Below are 16,391 nucleotides of genomic sequence, written 5' to 3'. Positions count from 1 at the left end.
GGTAGAATTTACAACCACAACACCTGGTTCAACAAACCATGCACCTTTTCTTATTAAATTCAATTATCTGCTTAGTATTGAATTTTATAAAGAAGGAAGAATAGTTAATAGGAGAATTGAGAAATTGAGGTATTATATGTGTGATTTGGGATATAATTGGTGTTTTTCATTAAACCTCGAAGACCTACGCGATTTTTATCAGTCTCGTAAAGAAGAATATTATCCTCAAGGTAAGAATCAGGAGATATGTGGAAGCACAATTAGCAAACAACAAATACACGATTTCGGGAATAGGAAATTATATGATGGTGAAGCAATAGTTTATATGACAAAGAAGGAAGGAAATTGGATAATTATACAAAGTCGAGGAATACAAACTGATTTAACAACAGGAAGATGGGGTGGTATTAGGTGTCATCATATTAATCTGTCATATATTTCTGATACATAAATGACAGCAAGAAGACTTCAAGAAAATTATAATTTTTGCATTCAAGGATACCTACAAGAAAAGGGTGTTCGATTTTACATTCCTTATGATTTGGAAAATAGACATGGGCAATTTTCAATTAAAAACTGGCCTTATACTGAATTAAAAAAACCCACAAATAGAGATTTGATTAAAATATTAAATAAAAATGAACTTCTAAAGATGATGAAATATAAAACTATTTTAGAAATCATCAACAAATCTTATTGGTTTCCGATTATGAGAAAAATAATTGTGGCTTCAAGAGTATCGCAGAATTCAGATGAATATATGAATGATATTCTATGGGGTGAAAGTAGTTCAAGGATAGTCAGGGATGAGGAAGGAGTTGAAGAAACTGAGACAAGAGAGAAGGAGGAGAGCGAGACAAGAGAGAAGGAGGAGAGGGAGAAGAGAGAGAAGGAGGAGAGGGAGAAGACAGAGAAGGAGGAGAGGGAGAAGACAGAGAAGGAGGAGAGGGAGAAGAGAGAGAGAGAGAGAGTAGGAGGCGAGGGAGAAGAGAGAGAAGGAGGCGAGGGAGAAGAGAGAGAAGGAGGAAAGAGAGCGGGAGGAAAGAGAGAGAGAGAATGAATAAATATAAAAATATGGAAACCAGTGAGATTTTAAAAAGATCGAAGGTATTACAGAAAATAAATCAATCTCAACGCACCGAGGAGAAAAACAAGGAATTGGTAAGTCTATTAGAAATATATGCGTCAAGAGTTTTAACATCGATTTCAGGGAGAAGATATAAATGAGAAAGTGGAGATAAAGAAGGAAAATATTATATTATTGATGATGTTGGTGTGATTGACTTTAATTAATGTTTTCCATTTTCTTTTTCTTCAATAAATGGAGGAGAGAGTGAAGACATTTCTGAGGATTCTTTATGTTTTAAAAATTAAGATTCAAATGTGCATGTTGGAAACTAAAAAGCTTTTCACACTCTGTAGGAATTTTACACATAAATAAATGAGTTATTGTCTAAAATGTAAAAAGAAAACCAAGAGCAAAAATATCTCGTATGTTAAAAGTAAAAATAATAGGGTTAAACAAAAAGGTACATGTTCGGTGTGTGGCTCAAAAAAGAGTGAATTCACGCAACATAAACGTGGGGGAGATATACAAAAGTTTTTTTTATCAGGAAGTAAATTTACAACTACTGGAATACCAGGGGAATTACATCTACCAGGGTATTCTTTCTGTGGTCCGGAAACAAACTTGAATAAAAGATTAGATGAGGCTGACAATCTTAAACCGTGGAGCAAACCTATCAATAGGGTTGATGAAGTGTGCATGAGGCACGATATTGATTATGGAAATAGCACAACATTGGAAGAAAAACGTGAAGCCGATAGAGAAATGTTGTATAATTTGTCTCTGATTCAAAATCCAACCTTGAGAGAAAATGTTGATCGACTCATTGTGAAGAAGATGATCAGTGCTAAATTGAAACTTGGACTTGGAATTCAAAAAACTTATCAGCTCTAATGATGTCATTAAGATTGAAGAGCAATTAGCTGATGATTTACATAAACCAATAATCACAAAGTTTCATAGAAAGGAAGGTTTATTCCAAGGAAGTTGATTATATCTGGTCCGCTGATTTAATTGAACTCAATTATGATAAGGGGTACAAATAGCTTTAACCGTTATTGATTTGAGGGGTAGATACGCATGGGTTGTCCCTTTGAAAAACAAAACAAGTAATACTCTTATGTTAGCTTTCCAACAGATATTCAATAAAAGCAAGAGAAAACCTAAAAAATTGTGGACTGATGATGGTACAGAGTTCTACAACAAAACATTTATGAATTTTCTTAAAAATAACAGCATTAAATTATACAGCACCTTTAATGAAGGAAAAGCGGTTGTTAATGAGCGATTCAATCGCACTTTAAAAGAGAGAGTTTTTTAAAAATTCACTCAACTCGGTTCTCAACAATGGTTATCTTTAATTCAGGACATTGTAGATAAGTATAATGACACGATTCACACCTCAACGGATACTAAACCATCAGAAACATTTACAAACTTAGAATATGAAAAAGTGATTAATGTCAGAAAGCCTAAGTTCAAAGTTGGTGATATACTGTAGTAAGAATATACAGGTGGAAATCTCATTTTGAAAAAGGTTAATCTAAGTGATGGACAAATGAACTTTTTAAAATCATTGATGTAATAGATACAGTTCCTTGGACTTATAAGGTATATGATTTAGAAGGGGAAGAGATTTTAGGTTCATTTTATTCACAGGAATTACAAAAGGCAAAGATAAATTGAAAAAAAACCCTTGGACTTACAAATTATGTGATTTAAAGGGGGAAGAGATTTTAGGTTCGTTTTATTCACAGAACTTACAAAAGACAAAGATAAATCAAAATTTTTTTTGACTCTACCCCTTTTTATAACTCCTCCCCTTTTTGACTACGCCCACAAAAGTCACATCGACACAATCCCCACCCACAAAAGCCACAGCCACACAATCCCCACCCACAAAAGCCACTTCCACACAAGCCCCATCCATACAAGCCCCACCCACACAAGTCGCATCCACTTCCATCATATTCACATAATTAGTGATTAGTTAATTAGTTCCCCACACATAACATGTTTATTTAATTTAAAAATGCTCCACCTACACAAACCACATCCACACAACCCACATACACACAAGCCACATCCACACAAGCCCCACCCACCCACACAAACCCCACCTACCCGCACAAGCCCCACCCCCCTGTGCGCCCCCACCTTTGACCCACCACCCCCCTCATCCTACCCCCACCCTTCCCCCCACACACACGAGGAGGGGAGAGGGATGAGGGGGGGTGGTGGGTCATTGCGGGAGTGCACCTACCCCCCCTCCTTTGCACCTACTTTATTCTTTTTTTATAATTAAGAATTAAATAATTGAAAGCAAAGCAAATATAATTAATCAAGATTGTAAATATTAAACATTTTTCTTTGAGTAAATATTCAGTTGCGAGAATGGACGATCTTTCCCAGCAGTCTGCTTCAGATGTCTTGTGATTTTGAAACTCGGACACCATATTCTGTTTTGAAACAAAAAGAACCATTAGAGCATATAAAGATGATTATATAATGATATGGATAAAATAATATATTAAACATTTACCTCCAGAAGATCGAGTTTTGTGTCCATTTCATCCAGATGAGCATTTAAACTGGAACAACTTTGAAATGAATCATCACCCCGTGGAATTTCAACATCTTCCCATTCAAGGTTGCGAAATTCATTTGTTTCACCACTCATGTATGATTCAGTTTTAATGCTGAAAATAAAAAGCAAGTAGTCAAAAATTACCACCAAGTTGTGGTGTTGCTTTTAAATTAATTACCACCATGCCAAATAAAAGGTTGTGTATAATGAGAAGAGAAAGACAGAGACCGAGACAAATAGACAGATAGAGAGACGGAAAGACAGAGACAGATAGAGAGAGACAGAGATGGAGCGATAATTTCTCACCTTGGACTCTTGTCATTCAAGATCAAAGGATGTGAGAGAATTTCTTACCATCCAAGAAAAATACCATTCAAATCTTTTCGAAACAAATAAATGTCTTCAAGGAAGTCATTCATTTTTATCCACTCGTCGTGTAATTCAGATAACTCATTTTCAACATCAGTTATCAACGATGTTCTTATTGGGGACAACCTGTTTGAAAAAAAAACAATAATTATATTATTAGTCGTATTGTGATTTAATTCTGTTTTAAACAACAATCAATGAATTAGGTTGAGGATCTCACCTGTCATCTTGTGAAAACGATTGATCTGCAAGGTTGTAGTAATAATCTGAACGCTCCATATTCAAAATAAAACACGAACGGCACACAAGTTGGTTTAAATAAGCAACTTCATGATGTAATGGGAGATTTCACAACAATGATTTTTTTCAGGGTGTGTCCCACATGGGAAACGACTTCGGAATTTTTTTGGCTTGGTTCGGGCGAGGCAGCTTGGCTGACTTCAAAACTGACTCGTTTTAACACGAAAATGAAACATCTTGCTTTGAATGATTTTGATAAAACCTACGTTTAAAAGCTGTTTTTAGCTAAACTTTGTTCTGTTAGTGTTCTGATGATTTAAGATATAACCATGAGACATGGGCACAGAATACTTCCTCATTTTCACAGCACGACTGTGCTCTTAAAAGCACTTCCCCATTTTACAAAATCGAATGAGGGATAGCCCTTTCTTTCGTGCTTGAAGAGATAAAGTGAATATACTCGATGAAAATGAATGTAATAGGAAAATTAAGTTATTCCCTAAAGTAGAACATGGACAAATATTCGTTGGTTCGCTCTTTCAGTGGAATGAAAATATGAAAGGGAATAAGTGCTTTAATCAGTAAGTCTCAATTTTACATTTGCTTGTATGGGAGGGGGAGAAAATCAGTCTCCTATTTTGGGCTTTTGGGGCTTGAGTCAGAAAGTTTTACCCTTTCCCCCCATTCATTTGAATGGAAGTCCCAGAAACCCCATTAATCCTCTACTGGGAGGAGATGGAGGGGAACCATACACCAGAAACAGATTTGATTAGATGCCACCAGGATTTGGAGGAGGGAGAGAGGTTTTTGAGAGTCCAGACTTGAGATGAGAAAGATGTTGTTTTCTGGCTCTCCTGAGGGCAGTGTGACCACTCATTTTCATAAATGCCAAGGTGAGCCAATGAAAAAAGCCAAGAATTCACAAGGTTTCGGAAAAGCGATAATAATAGAAAACCTTGAGAAAACCAAGATGCCAAGGTGAACAACGAATAGCCAAGATCTTGTGAAAAAAAGCCAAGGAGTGGTCACACTGCCTGAGGGTAGACACACACTTGTTCTGAGCTTTATGGAAAGTACTGGGATTACCCTCAGTTTGGTTGGCTTTCCATGAGGCAAAGGCAAGTTGTTTCAGCACAACTGCCTCGCCACAAGCTTCAGTGAACAATGGGCGAGCATGCACAACAAGGAAGGGGAAGACAACTGAAGATGAGAGGGGATAAATCTGTGCATGAGAGAGAGCAAGTTTCTTTGAAATAATTTCCAGGATAAGTTGAACTTTGAAGTAAGACCAGTCCAAAAGTTTGAAGGCTGCTTGGAGACCCTGCCAGTCAACCTGAGTGAAACGCCAGACTCGATGGCACTGAGGTGGTTCTCTGATAACAGCCAGAGGGATGTCCACTTTGACAAGGACATGGTCAGAACAACCGATTGGAGTGGAGGAAGAACAGCAGATATTTCAGGGAAATTAGTTAAAATCAGATCCAGAAGTGATGGAGTACCATTGGTTGAGATCCGGGTTGGGAAGTTGACCGATTGAGTCGCAGAAGTCTTTTACTGAAGTGTCATGGCAGGCGAGGGAGGTGCCCACAACTAGCCAACTGGCATGATGAGAATTGAAGTCGTCACATATGAGGAAGAGAGAGTTCGGATGAGAAGGTAGAAGTTAGTCCATGTTTTTGGATAGTGAGATGTAAATGGAGTCATCACTGTTTGGTGGACAGTACAGCACACATAAAACATGAGGTAGGAGTGGAGGGGAAGCCGTAGTCAGAGGTATTAAATTGGGGTCATGCTGATCCTATGTGATGTGGAATAATTTTTTTATATATATCTGTGTTTCCTCAATTTTATTCACTTGCTGCTTTTAATTGTTTTAACCTGCTACTACTGCTTTTAACAGTACTAGTGCGTGGCCATACGTGAAAAAAAACACAAACAAAAAAAAACTTTCAAACATCCACACAGGCCGTTCCTTCGCTCTCGTAAACGACGACTGGATTGGAGCATTGTGTTTATCTATAAATGCGCATAAGAAATCGAGAAATTATTAGAATACAGTAAGTCATCACTATCCGGAAGTCTGTACGTTGTAACCCGTAATGGGGAATGCGCTCTTTCCCCATCGGCCACGCCTACGCAGCAACGTGTCCTGTCATTGGTAACTAAGGCGCCCTTTCCCCATCGGCCACGCCTACACAGCAACGTGTCCTGTCGTTGGTTTGGTAAATAAATGGCCATAACTTGGGAACCACTTGTCCAATTAATATCAAACCTTGAAAAGGCACATACTCAGGTCCCCAGCAATATACCTGGCAAGTTTCAATTGGATTGGACCAGTGGTTGTCGAGAAACAGTGGTCACACACACACACACACACACACACACACACACACACACACACACACACACACACACACACACACACACACACACACACACACACACATTTCTGGAATTATAGATAGATAAAATAAGGTGGTACTTTTGTACTGGAATCAAATTGACTGTCAGTCTCCCTTTACAGTCTTTTGATCTCCATTGTGATATAGATGAATATACAAGCAAGATAAAATTGTATCTTACTAAATCTTATGTGCTTTATCTCACTGAAATACATATAACCAAAGACTGGTATCTCCAATGTTTAAATGAAATTGCCCAGCTGCTAAAGAAAAGAATACATTTCTGACGCCTTATTGTCTCGCAGAAAATAATCCAACCTGTCTCTGTGTTTTGTCCAAACCCAGTTACCACCCTCCTCCTCAAGGCTGAACTGGTGTTAACATTACTTCATGCTTCTTGGTTCTCCCCTCCATTTATCCTTGCCAGATGTCTAGAACTCCCCTGACTTTTACTGTACAAAATAGTATAAAGGGGATTGCTGTCTGCATTTTGAGCAGAATGAGGATCATGTTTGATATTGTTTATTGTTTGTATATCCTTCTTTCCCATGCACATGTTTGTTGTTTTTTGTATTTGATGTGTGTTGTTAATAAATGGTCTCAGACTCCAAAAGAGAAGAACTGAATTTCTTCCACAATTTGGCTGCTGTGACAGGATGCAATTTGCCTCAGTGAATCGAGATCAGTGGCATGTAGTTGGGGAAGGGGGAAACAAAAGTGAGCTCACCATAAAGGTAAGGGATTTCTTCCCTGAGGGGGAGCATAGGTGTGTTTGTCCTCCCTCCCTGCATGCCTCATCTCTTGACCATTTGGTAAACTTGCTTCCGAATTGCACAAAGGAGTCTGAAGCATTTGTTGTGCTTGGTGTTGTTAAAAAGATGCTATGTTTGGGACTGGCGTCCCGGTTGTTTAAGAGTTGGTGTGTTTTAAGGTTGGCCTCTTGTCCTCATCAAACAAAAAGCCATTGTGTGCACCTCCTTTTTAGGTCTCGGCGCTCCACTCATCGTAATTTGGTGTCTTTATCTGAAGCAGGGGCATAATTTGGTTCTCTAGCTGAAGTAGGGATATATATATATATATATATATATATATATGAAAATATATATATATATATATATATATATATATATGAAAATATATATATATATATATATATATATATATATATATATATATATATATATATATATATATATATATATATATATGTATGTGTGTGTATATATATATATATATATATATATATATGTGTGTGTATATATATATATATATATATATATATATATGAAAATATATATATATATATATATATATATATATGAAAATATATATATATATATATATATATATGAAAATATATATATATATATATATATATATATATATATATATATATATATATGTGTGTGTATATATATATATATATATATATATATATATATATATATATATATATATATATATATATATATATATATATATATATGTGTGTGTATATATATATATATATGAAAATATATATATATATATATATATATATATATATATATATATGTGTGTGTATATATATATATATATATATATATATATATATATATATATATATATATATATATATATATATATATATATATATATGTGTGTATATATATATATATATATGTATATATATATATATATATATATATATATATATATATATATATATATATATATATATGAAAATATATATATATATATATATATATATATATATATATGAAAATATATATATATATATATATATATATATGTGTGTGTATATATATATATATATATATATATATATATATATATATATATATATATATATATATATATATATATATATATATATATATATATATATATATATATATATATATATATGTATATATATATATATATATATATATATGTATATGTGTATATATGTATATATATATATATATATATATATATATATACACATATACATATATACATATATATATATTGTAATTCGGTATCTTTACCTGAAGTCGAGATATACTGTGATGTGGCTATTCCACCTGAAGCTGGAACATGAACTGCCTCGTCGAACCTGAAGTTAGATAATTTGACTAAAGTATGGGAGAAATTGTGGGTTTATTGTTGTCTCCACCTGAAATGGAGGGATTAGTTGACTAAATTCATTGTTTTCCAACCAGTAGTTAGAGTTCACAGAATTATGGGTATATTTTCACCTGAATGTTAGAAGGATCGGGCTCTTGTGAATTTTGTGTTTGTACAGAATTTGTACGACAGAAATCTGTATGTACAGAATCATTGAATGTTGTATGTGCAATGAATTGCATTGATTTGCATGTCGTACTAAGTGTTGTATTATTTGAGTTATTGCATAAAGTAAGCGAGTGTTGATTTAGTTTGCATACGATATATTTGTGCATTGTGAACTCTGAAACCTATGGGAATGAATATGCAAGGAGAGTGGAGATGAGGATTGGTCATCACCGTACACTCTGAAGACTCTGAATGAAGAGACGTGCACATCTCCTTATCAGAGGAGTACGGTCATGTCAGATTCCTCAAACTCTATTGTAGCTTCGGTATGTAAACGAAATAATAGGTTTATGGATTGTATTGAAAGACAGAGCCCTGGCATTATGATGCGGATTCTTTGGAATGCAAGGCAAATGCCATTGAGAAGTGTTTGAAGACCAGGTTGTGGAAGTGAATTTGATTTTGTTCAACATCTGAATTAGAAGTGATTGTGGGCTCGATAAGGAACTGAAGATTACTATACAATGTCATAATCCTACTTGTGTTAACGAGAATGTCTTGTTGGAAATGATATTGCAACAACAAAAGCGTGAAGAGAAATGGACATTCATAAAATGAAATAAAGTAATTAACTACCTCAGAGAGACAGTTTGCGGACAGATTACCCACATAAACAGCCGAAGTTGTGCTTGGAAGGAATCAATTGAATGTAAACTTCAGACAGGGAGTGAAGCAGCCTGTGTTTGAACTTTTCTGTTCATGGTTTGGTTTGGTTTGGTGTTTGGTGTGTGTTCTTGATCCCTTCTGTTTGATGTTTAAGCATGAATACATATCATGATCGATCCTTAAAATATCCCTCAGATATGTGGACATGTGTCTCGGTATATTGCTCCAAATGATGCACAAATGGAATGTGTGAGAATTCCCCACTCATGCTGAAGTTAAGCCGTGGGAGTCAAAATGGATCAAAGCTCGGGCTTTCTCACTGTTTGATAACTTTGTGTGCAACTTTGGCTTTGAACACTGTATATTGCATACATAATAAATGGATAGTCTCCCAGGAGCATCATTTGAATACGTGTTACAATAATAATAACAATGCATACATTATAGTCTTGGGGTAACATGTTTAGTCTCGAGGTCACTTTGGCTTGGTGCTGATAAATGCAAAGGTCACACGTTCTTTCCCTGCACAGCCAACACTCTCCACTGAGTTTGTGTTTGAATCTCATTTTAACTATAAACTGGAATCTCTGTGTTTTGTTGCAGGCAAATACATAAATGTGTGTGCTGTCCCTCGGGTAGACGCCGATGCAAGTGTCCCATGCGTGAGCATCGAAACTTTATTTCTGAAAACGAAAAAGGGAGTTGGTGTGCACTCAGACACGCTGTGGAGTGGTAAATATGTGTTGATGTCATGTGAAGCTACAGGGTGTCGGTCAATTTGATTGATCTTGGAAACACCATGGAGTCTTGGTTTGTGAAATGTAGAAATGTGATTTGTAATGATTTTAAAATGATGACAAGTCTGAAGACGACGATGGTTCACGAGCGGTATTTGACGATGTAGATTGTTTCAGAAGTCAAGGATGAGACAATGTGATCATGTTTGACCAAGTTATAAAAATGACCAACATGATGTGGTAGGAGTGACGGGTTATTAGCTACAAAATGTCGAAAACCCGGTTTCGTTCAACAACCTTCAAAATTTGACCTTTGCATAACCTTTAAAGGTCACAAAACCATGTTGTGGACATTAAAATAAGGAAACAGGATACGTGCTATAGCTTTTTGGAGTTAGTTGGTCGAAGAAGGTCGAAAACCCGGTTCGATTCCCACAACTTTGAAAATTTGACCTTTGTGAACTTTAAAGGTCAAAGGTCAAGGATTATGACCTTTGGTGCAAAACTTCCTCTGGAACATTCCAGGAACAATATAATGTCATATAGGCTGTATGGCATTTCGCACTCCTTGGATTAATTATCCATACTTTGATGAAATCAGCGTAAAAACAAACTTGAATGGGGCGCCACGGGCAAGGTGTTCGAGATAGAGCAAAATAGTTTCAAGACTTTAGGTGGGGAATGACCTCAAGATTATGCCTAAAAATATTGTCATCCCAGCTCTCAAAGTTTGGGCGGTCGTATGATTTTTATGTCAAAATTCGCAATTTTCTAAGTTCGTGACCTTGTGACCTTGACCTTGGGACGAAAGTGAAAAATAGAGCTCCGTGGGGCTATGTAGGTGCCATTGGGCTAACCAAATACCAAAACCCCTGCCAGATTCGACAAACCCATCGGAGAAGATGGATTTTATGTCAAAATTCGCAATTTTCTAAGTTCGTGACCTTGTGACCTTGACCTTGGGACGAAAATGGAAAATCGAGCTCCGTGGGGCTATGCAGGTCCCATTGGGCTAACCAAATACCAAAACTCCTGCCAGATTCGTCAAACCCCCTAGGAGAAGATACAAATTGAAATTGGCTATCCCCTAAAAACACAATTCGCAATTTTCTAAGTTTGTGACGTTGTGACCTTGACCTTGGGACGAAAATGAAAAATCGAGCTCCGTGGGGCTATGCAGGTGCCATTGGGCTAACCAAATACCGAAACCCCTGCCAGATTGGACAAACCCCCTCGGAGAAGATGCAAATTGAAATCGGCTACCCCCTAAAAACACGTTTTTTGGGCGTGGCTCCGCCCATAATGGGCGCACCACAACCCATTCTCAGGAAAACACAACTAGATCATGATATAAACCTCCCACCAAAATTTTGTCAGGATCGGATCAAAACCCACGGAGCTATGCTCGGGACAGACAGACGGATAGACACACAACAATAACGAATATAGTGGTCACTTATTTTTTTTTCGTGATTTTTTTTCGTGAACCAAAAAGTGGGAAATTGCCCCTAATTGCTCAGCCCAGCAAGCTGAGGTGTTTGTCTCTCAATATGTTGTGGTACTGAAAGATATTTTTGAGTCCTGAAACCCCTCCCCCCATTTAATTAATATGTGGATCCAAAGGGGGGGGGTAATGCCCCCACCCCCTGGCTCCAAACGATGTTTATTTCCCTTCAGTAGTCTGCCCTCCACAAGGAATTCCACATAGCTGCTTTAAACATTTTATTAAAACCAGTTATAAACTGTCTTCCTGGTACTTAGTAGGTAGGGCGATTCATTAATGTATGCGTGATCCCTCAGATGGACGTTAAGCGAGGCGTGCTGTCTTCATTCGTTGATGGATGACATGAGATGATGGATGATATTAGTTGATGTTTATGTTGAAGACAAATTCCTGCCCAAACTACTGCTGGGAAGGCAATGGAAAACCACCCAGTAAAACCCTTTGATTGATTCAAGCAAACCGTTATCGATTCAAGCAGGCAAAATTCCTTGCATATAATGAATGAAATAATATTAACTCGGGTGAGAATTATGGAATTGCTGCAAAATTTGATGGATTAATAATTGCGAGACATTATCAGTGCAAATGCCTCTTGTAGTGATTGATCTGTGAAACAAATACATCAAGTGGAGAAAATTTGGGTTAAAATAGTGATTTATGAATGTGATTGGATGGATGTATTCTTAAGACTTGTCCATCTTTCTTAAATGTTAGATATCCAAGAACCAGGACAAGGACATGTAGTAAGCTACACACTCAGAAAAATAAAAATGCTTTTGACGAGCGGGGCTGGTGCTTCTCGGACCCACAGCTTCGGAATGTTTATCACAGCAACATTCTCGGGGCTTGAAGCCAAGCCTTTTGATCTGTGGGCTTGCAGCCAAGCCAAGGTCAACTTACTCACGCAGAAAGCAAAAACATCTTTATTTTTATGTATTTTGTTATGTGGGCCTTTATTTGTCAAGAATCAAGTTTAAATTGGATGACAATTTTGTCTTGCTGTCACACTGATAGACCATAAAGCTATTCAAGAGAAATTGGATAAATATGCAAATGAGAAAAGTTGGAAATTAATAAAAAAATAATGTTAGCATTTGGTATTGTTTAAACTGGTTGGGGAAAAAAAGATTTTTTATACTTTTTTTTTGTATACCTTGTTGAGGCTCGTATGAGAGCTAACACACAACGCACAGCAAGAGGGGGGCATGAGACGAGGGGCGGGAGTGGGAAGGACAAAATAGTGGGGGAACAGAGACATTTGGAGATCTGTGGAAGGAAGAGGGATGGAGTGGGGAACACGGGGTAAACAAGATAGACATTACAAGGACTTTCAGGAAGGAAAGCAGGGAATTTGAAGAAGGTGGGTTTGGGGTGGATTAACAGGGTGGACATAGTGAGGGTAGAAAAGATTGAGGATTTGGATGGGGGACGATAAGAGGTGGTGGTGAATAGCTGTTTTGAAGGCCTGGAGGGAAGAATGGGATTGAACAGAGTGAGGGAGTTTATTCTAAAGGTGGGGAAAAAGAGGGATGAAAGAGTGAAGGTGGGCAGTGATTCGTGATTTTGGTAGTTTTACCAGAAGGGGGTTGTTGGCAGACCTTGAGCGCCCTGCGGAAATATGGTGGGGAGAAATTTCAGACACAGCAGGGGGGGGGGGCGAGACCAGATAAGAGACCACCGACCTGCCTGCGGTGAGAGAGTGAGAAACCCAAATACTCAGCCTCATCGTGGGAGATGCCAGTGATCCAAAATGCCTTGGTTTCCACAGCATGAAAACGAGAAAGGTGAGAGGGAGGAGCACCAGCCCAAAGGGGAGAGCAGTACTCCATCAGGCTGTGGATGAAAGCTTTTTATGTGGTCAGGAGCTCACGTGGGCCGAGGAAGGATTTGCACGATGGAGGATTCCAAGTCGGCGACTGGCTTTGGAGGCCATGTTAGAAATGTGTGGCTTTCCCAGGAAAGATCATGTCAGATAGTGAGACCCAAAAGCTTGAAAGAAAGGACTTCTTCCAGAGGATTGTTGAGAAAGTGGATGGAGGGGTTTTCTAAACGGTCCTTTCGAAGAGACATAGTGAGAGTGTGAGATTTGTCAGGATTGAAAGACATGTTCCACTTGTTGGACCAGTTTGTGATTTTACCCAGATCTGCAGAGAGCGAAGAAGCTGCTGCTTGCCGGTCTGAGGGATGACAGATGGTACGGCAGATGGTGGAGTCATCAGCAAAGAGAAAAAAAAGATTTTCCAGAGAGTCGGAGAGATCATTGATGAAAACCAGAAAAAGAACAGGGCCCAGAACGCTGCCTTGAGGAACTCCAGCCTGGACAGGAAGAGGGGTTGAAAGACTCCATTTAGGGTCACACGTTGATTACAAAAGGAGAGGAAGTCTGCGAGCCATGAGTGGTGATGGCCTTGGATACCATAGGAAGAGAGTTTGGTGAGCAGGGCAGGGTGCCAGACCGTGTCAAATGCACACAATATGTCTAGGGATATGGCTCTGATTTCATGTCTGGCATTGAGGATCTCCATCCATTGTTGGAAGAGCAGAAGCAGCATATCTAGGGTAGAGTGACCTGGTCTGAAACCAAATTGATGATTGGAAATCAGGCCATTGGAGAAGTGGAAGGATTTAATGTCTGAAGCGATGATGGATTCCATAACCTTGCTGATGATTGGGAGAAGGCTGATTGGTCTGGAGTTGCAGGGATCTATTTTTGCACCTTTTTATGCAGGGCAGTAATGCTTGCTGATTTCCAAGCAGATGGTAGATGACCTTGAGCAAATGAGAGGGTGAATAGAAGAGAGAGAGAGAGAGAGAGAGAGAGAGAGAGAGAGAGAGAGAGAGAGAGAGAGAGAGAGAGAGAGAGAGAGAGAGAGAGAGAGAGAGAGAGAGAGAGAGAGAGAGAGAGAGAGAGAGAGAGAGAGAGAGAGCGAGCGAGAGCAGAGGAGCGTGTTTTTAGGACACGTGGGCCGATGCCGTCTGGACCGGTTGCAGAATCTGAGTAAAAAATTTCGTATCTTTAAACATTGTTGTCAAAATTCTTATTCCTACATGATCCCAAATGAACACCTTGCAGCCAGAGTGGTCTGCAGCCAAAGTTGTTTGGCTTGGCAGCTCAACAAATCACACTGCTGCGATGTCAAGGCTGAGTGGCATGGGTGAGTACATTTACTGTAACTGGGAGTCCTGAGAAAGACTCCTGGGTGGCCGCCCTTTGACTACAATGGCAAACTTTCTGGTTTAATTACTCCTGTTAATTAATGTAATAATGTGCAACCTAGCAACAGCAAACCGGTGTGCTTTGACCTGTGTTGTAGTGATGAATAAGTGATACTCGTGATAATGTTTGCATGTGATATTCATTAGAAAAGCGATTTTCACACACCTGTTTACCAGGTTGGTTGTCAAATACATAAACATGGGGGAGAGTTGATAACTAGTGGAAGTTGTGAATGATATTATGGTTTTCTCCATTACAATTCATGATGGTATTCGAACCTTCATGTTTCTTTTGGTTATAATTAATGGGTTGATTCGAGACTAGGTTCCTTTGGTATATTTGATTTGTACTCAGCTTTTATTTGTGATTATTTTGTTTTACTTGTCTCGTCAACAGATTAAGTTTGTTTTGAAATTGTTTGAATTTGGATTTATCAGTTGAAGGTTTATGAAATAATTTTTTTACAACTTTGTCTTGTGCTTGATCAATTTTGGCAGCCATACGGTGTTCAGTTTAATATCAGGTTTTGTTTTGGAATTCAAAATTGAGAAACCTTTATCATATAAGTCTCATAATCCTAATTTAAATATATTGGGGTCTTCAAGTGACAGAGTATTCTCCTAATTTGTTTTCTTCTAACTTCTTGAATGGATCAAAATTTGCGGAGTAATTGGAGTCCGCATCTTGAAAACCAGTAACTTGGAGTGCATGAAAATGATCGCTTATATCACAGTAAGGTACACTGCTGTTATTGCTAACTTGTATTGATTGATTAATATATTATCAATCACTGTAGCTATGGACAATGTGACATGGGTTGATCAATTATCCCAAGCCCACCACTCTAGTACAGATTTGTCAATATTATATATTAAGAATCATGTTAACTTCAAGGGAAAATCAATATATGAGGAAAATCAGCATGGTATTTCTATTAACCATATTACAGACATAGAAAGAATGGCTCGACCAACAGCAATTACGAAATCAATTAATGGAATAAGGAATTATATCATGCATTGTAATTGTATTGCTCTCACTGATTAGTAGCTGGTACTAGCCTAACTGTAGTTTAAGTAAAATGCCTCCAAAAGACAAACAAAAGCAAAACCAGAATTATGCCTCAAAATGAATGTTAAGTAGGACAGAGTGTAAGAATTAAATTATTGAAAATCGTGTAATGACATGATTAAAATATTACCCATTCTATTTGTTTTCTGATTAATTGGACAGGTGCATGATTTTTGATCAAGTGGTACTTCGTGTATGTTTACATACCCATTTCCCATTTCAAAATTTGCAACAGAGTAAGCAGGGTATTTC

The 16,391-nt window shown here is 37.6% G+C and overlaps 1 long non-coding RNA gene across 1 annotated transcript in view; it reads left to right on the top strand.

The window, feature by feature from the left end:
* Positions 1-16,391, top strand: part of LOC147031148 (uncharacterized) — a 67,296-nt gene that overhangs the window by 13,484 nt on the left and 37,421 nt on the right. Inside the window, exon 2 of the long non-coding RNA XR_015056681.1 lies at positions 14,925-15,006. This is a non-coding gene — a long non-coding RNA (uncharacterized LOC147031148). The remainder of the gene's footprint in view (positions 1-14,924; positions 15,007-16,391) is intronic.

This window comes from Eptatretus burgeri, chromosome 3 (assembly GCF_056783735.1).
Source record: "Eptatretus burgeri isolate ZD-2024b chromosome 3, Ebu_testis_v1, whole genome shotgun sequence".
Lineage (NCBI taxonomy): Eukaryota > Metazoa > Chordata > Myxini > Myxiniformes > Myxinidae > Eptatretus > Eptatretus burgeri.
The sequence above is the reverse complement of the archived record's forward strand: the minus strand, read 5'-3'. Positions and strand labels throughout refer to the sequence as shown.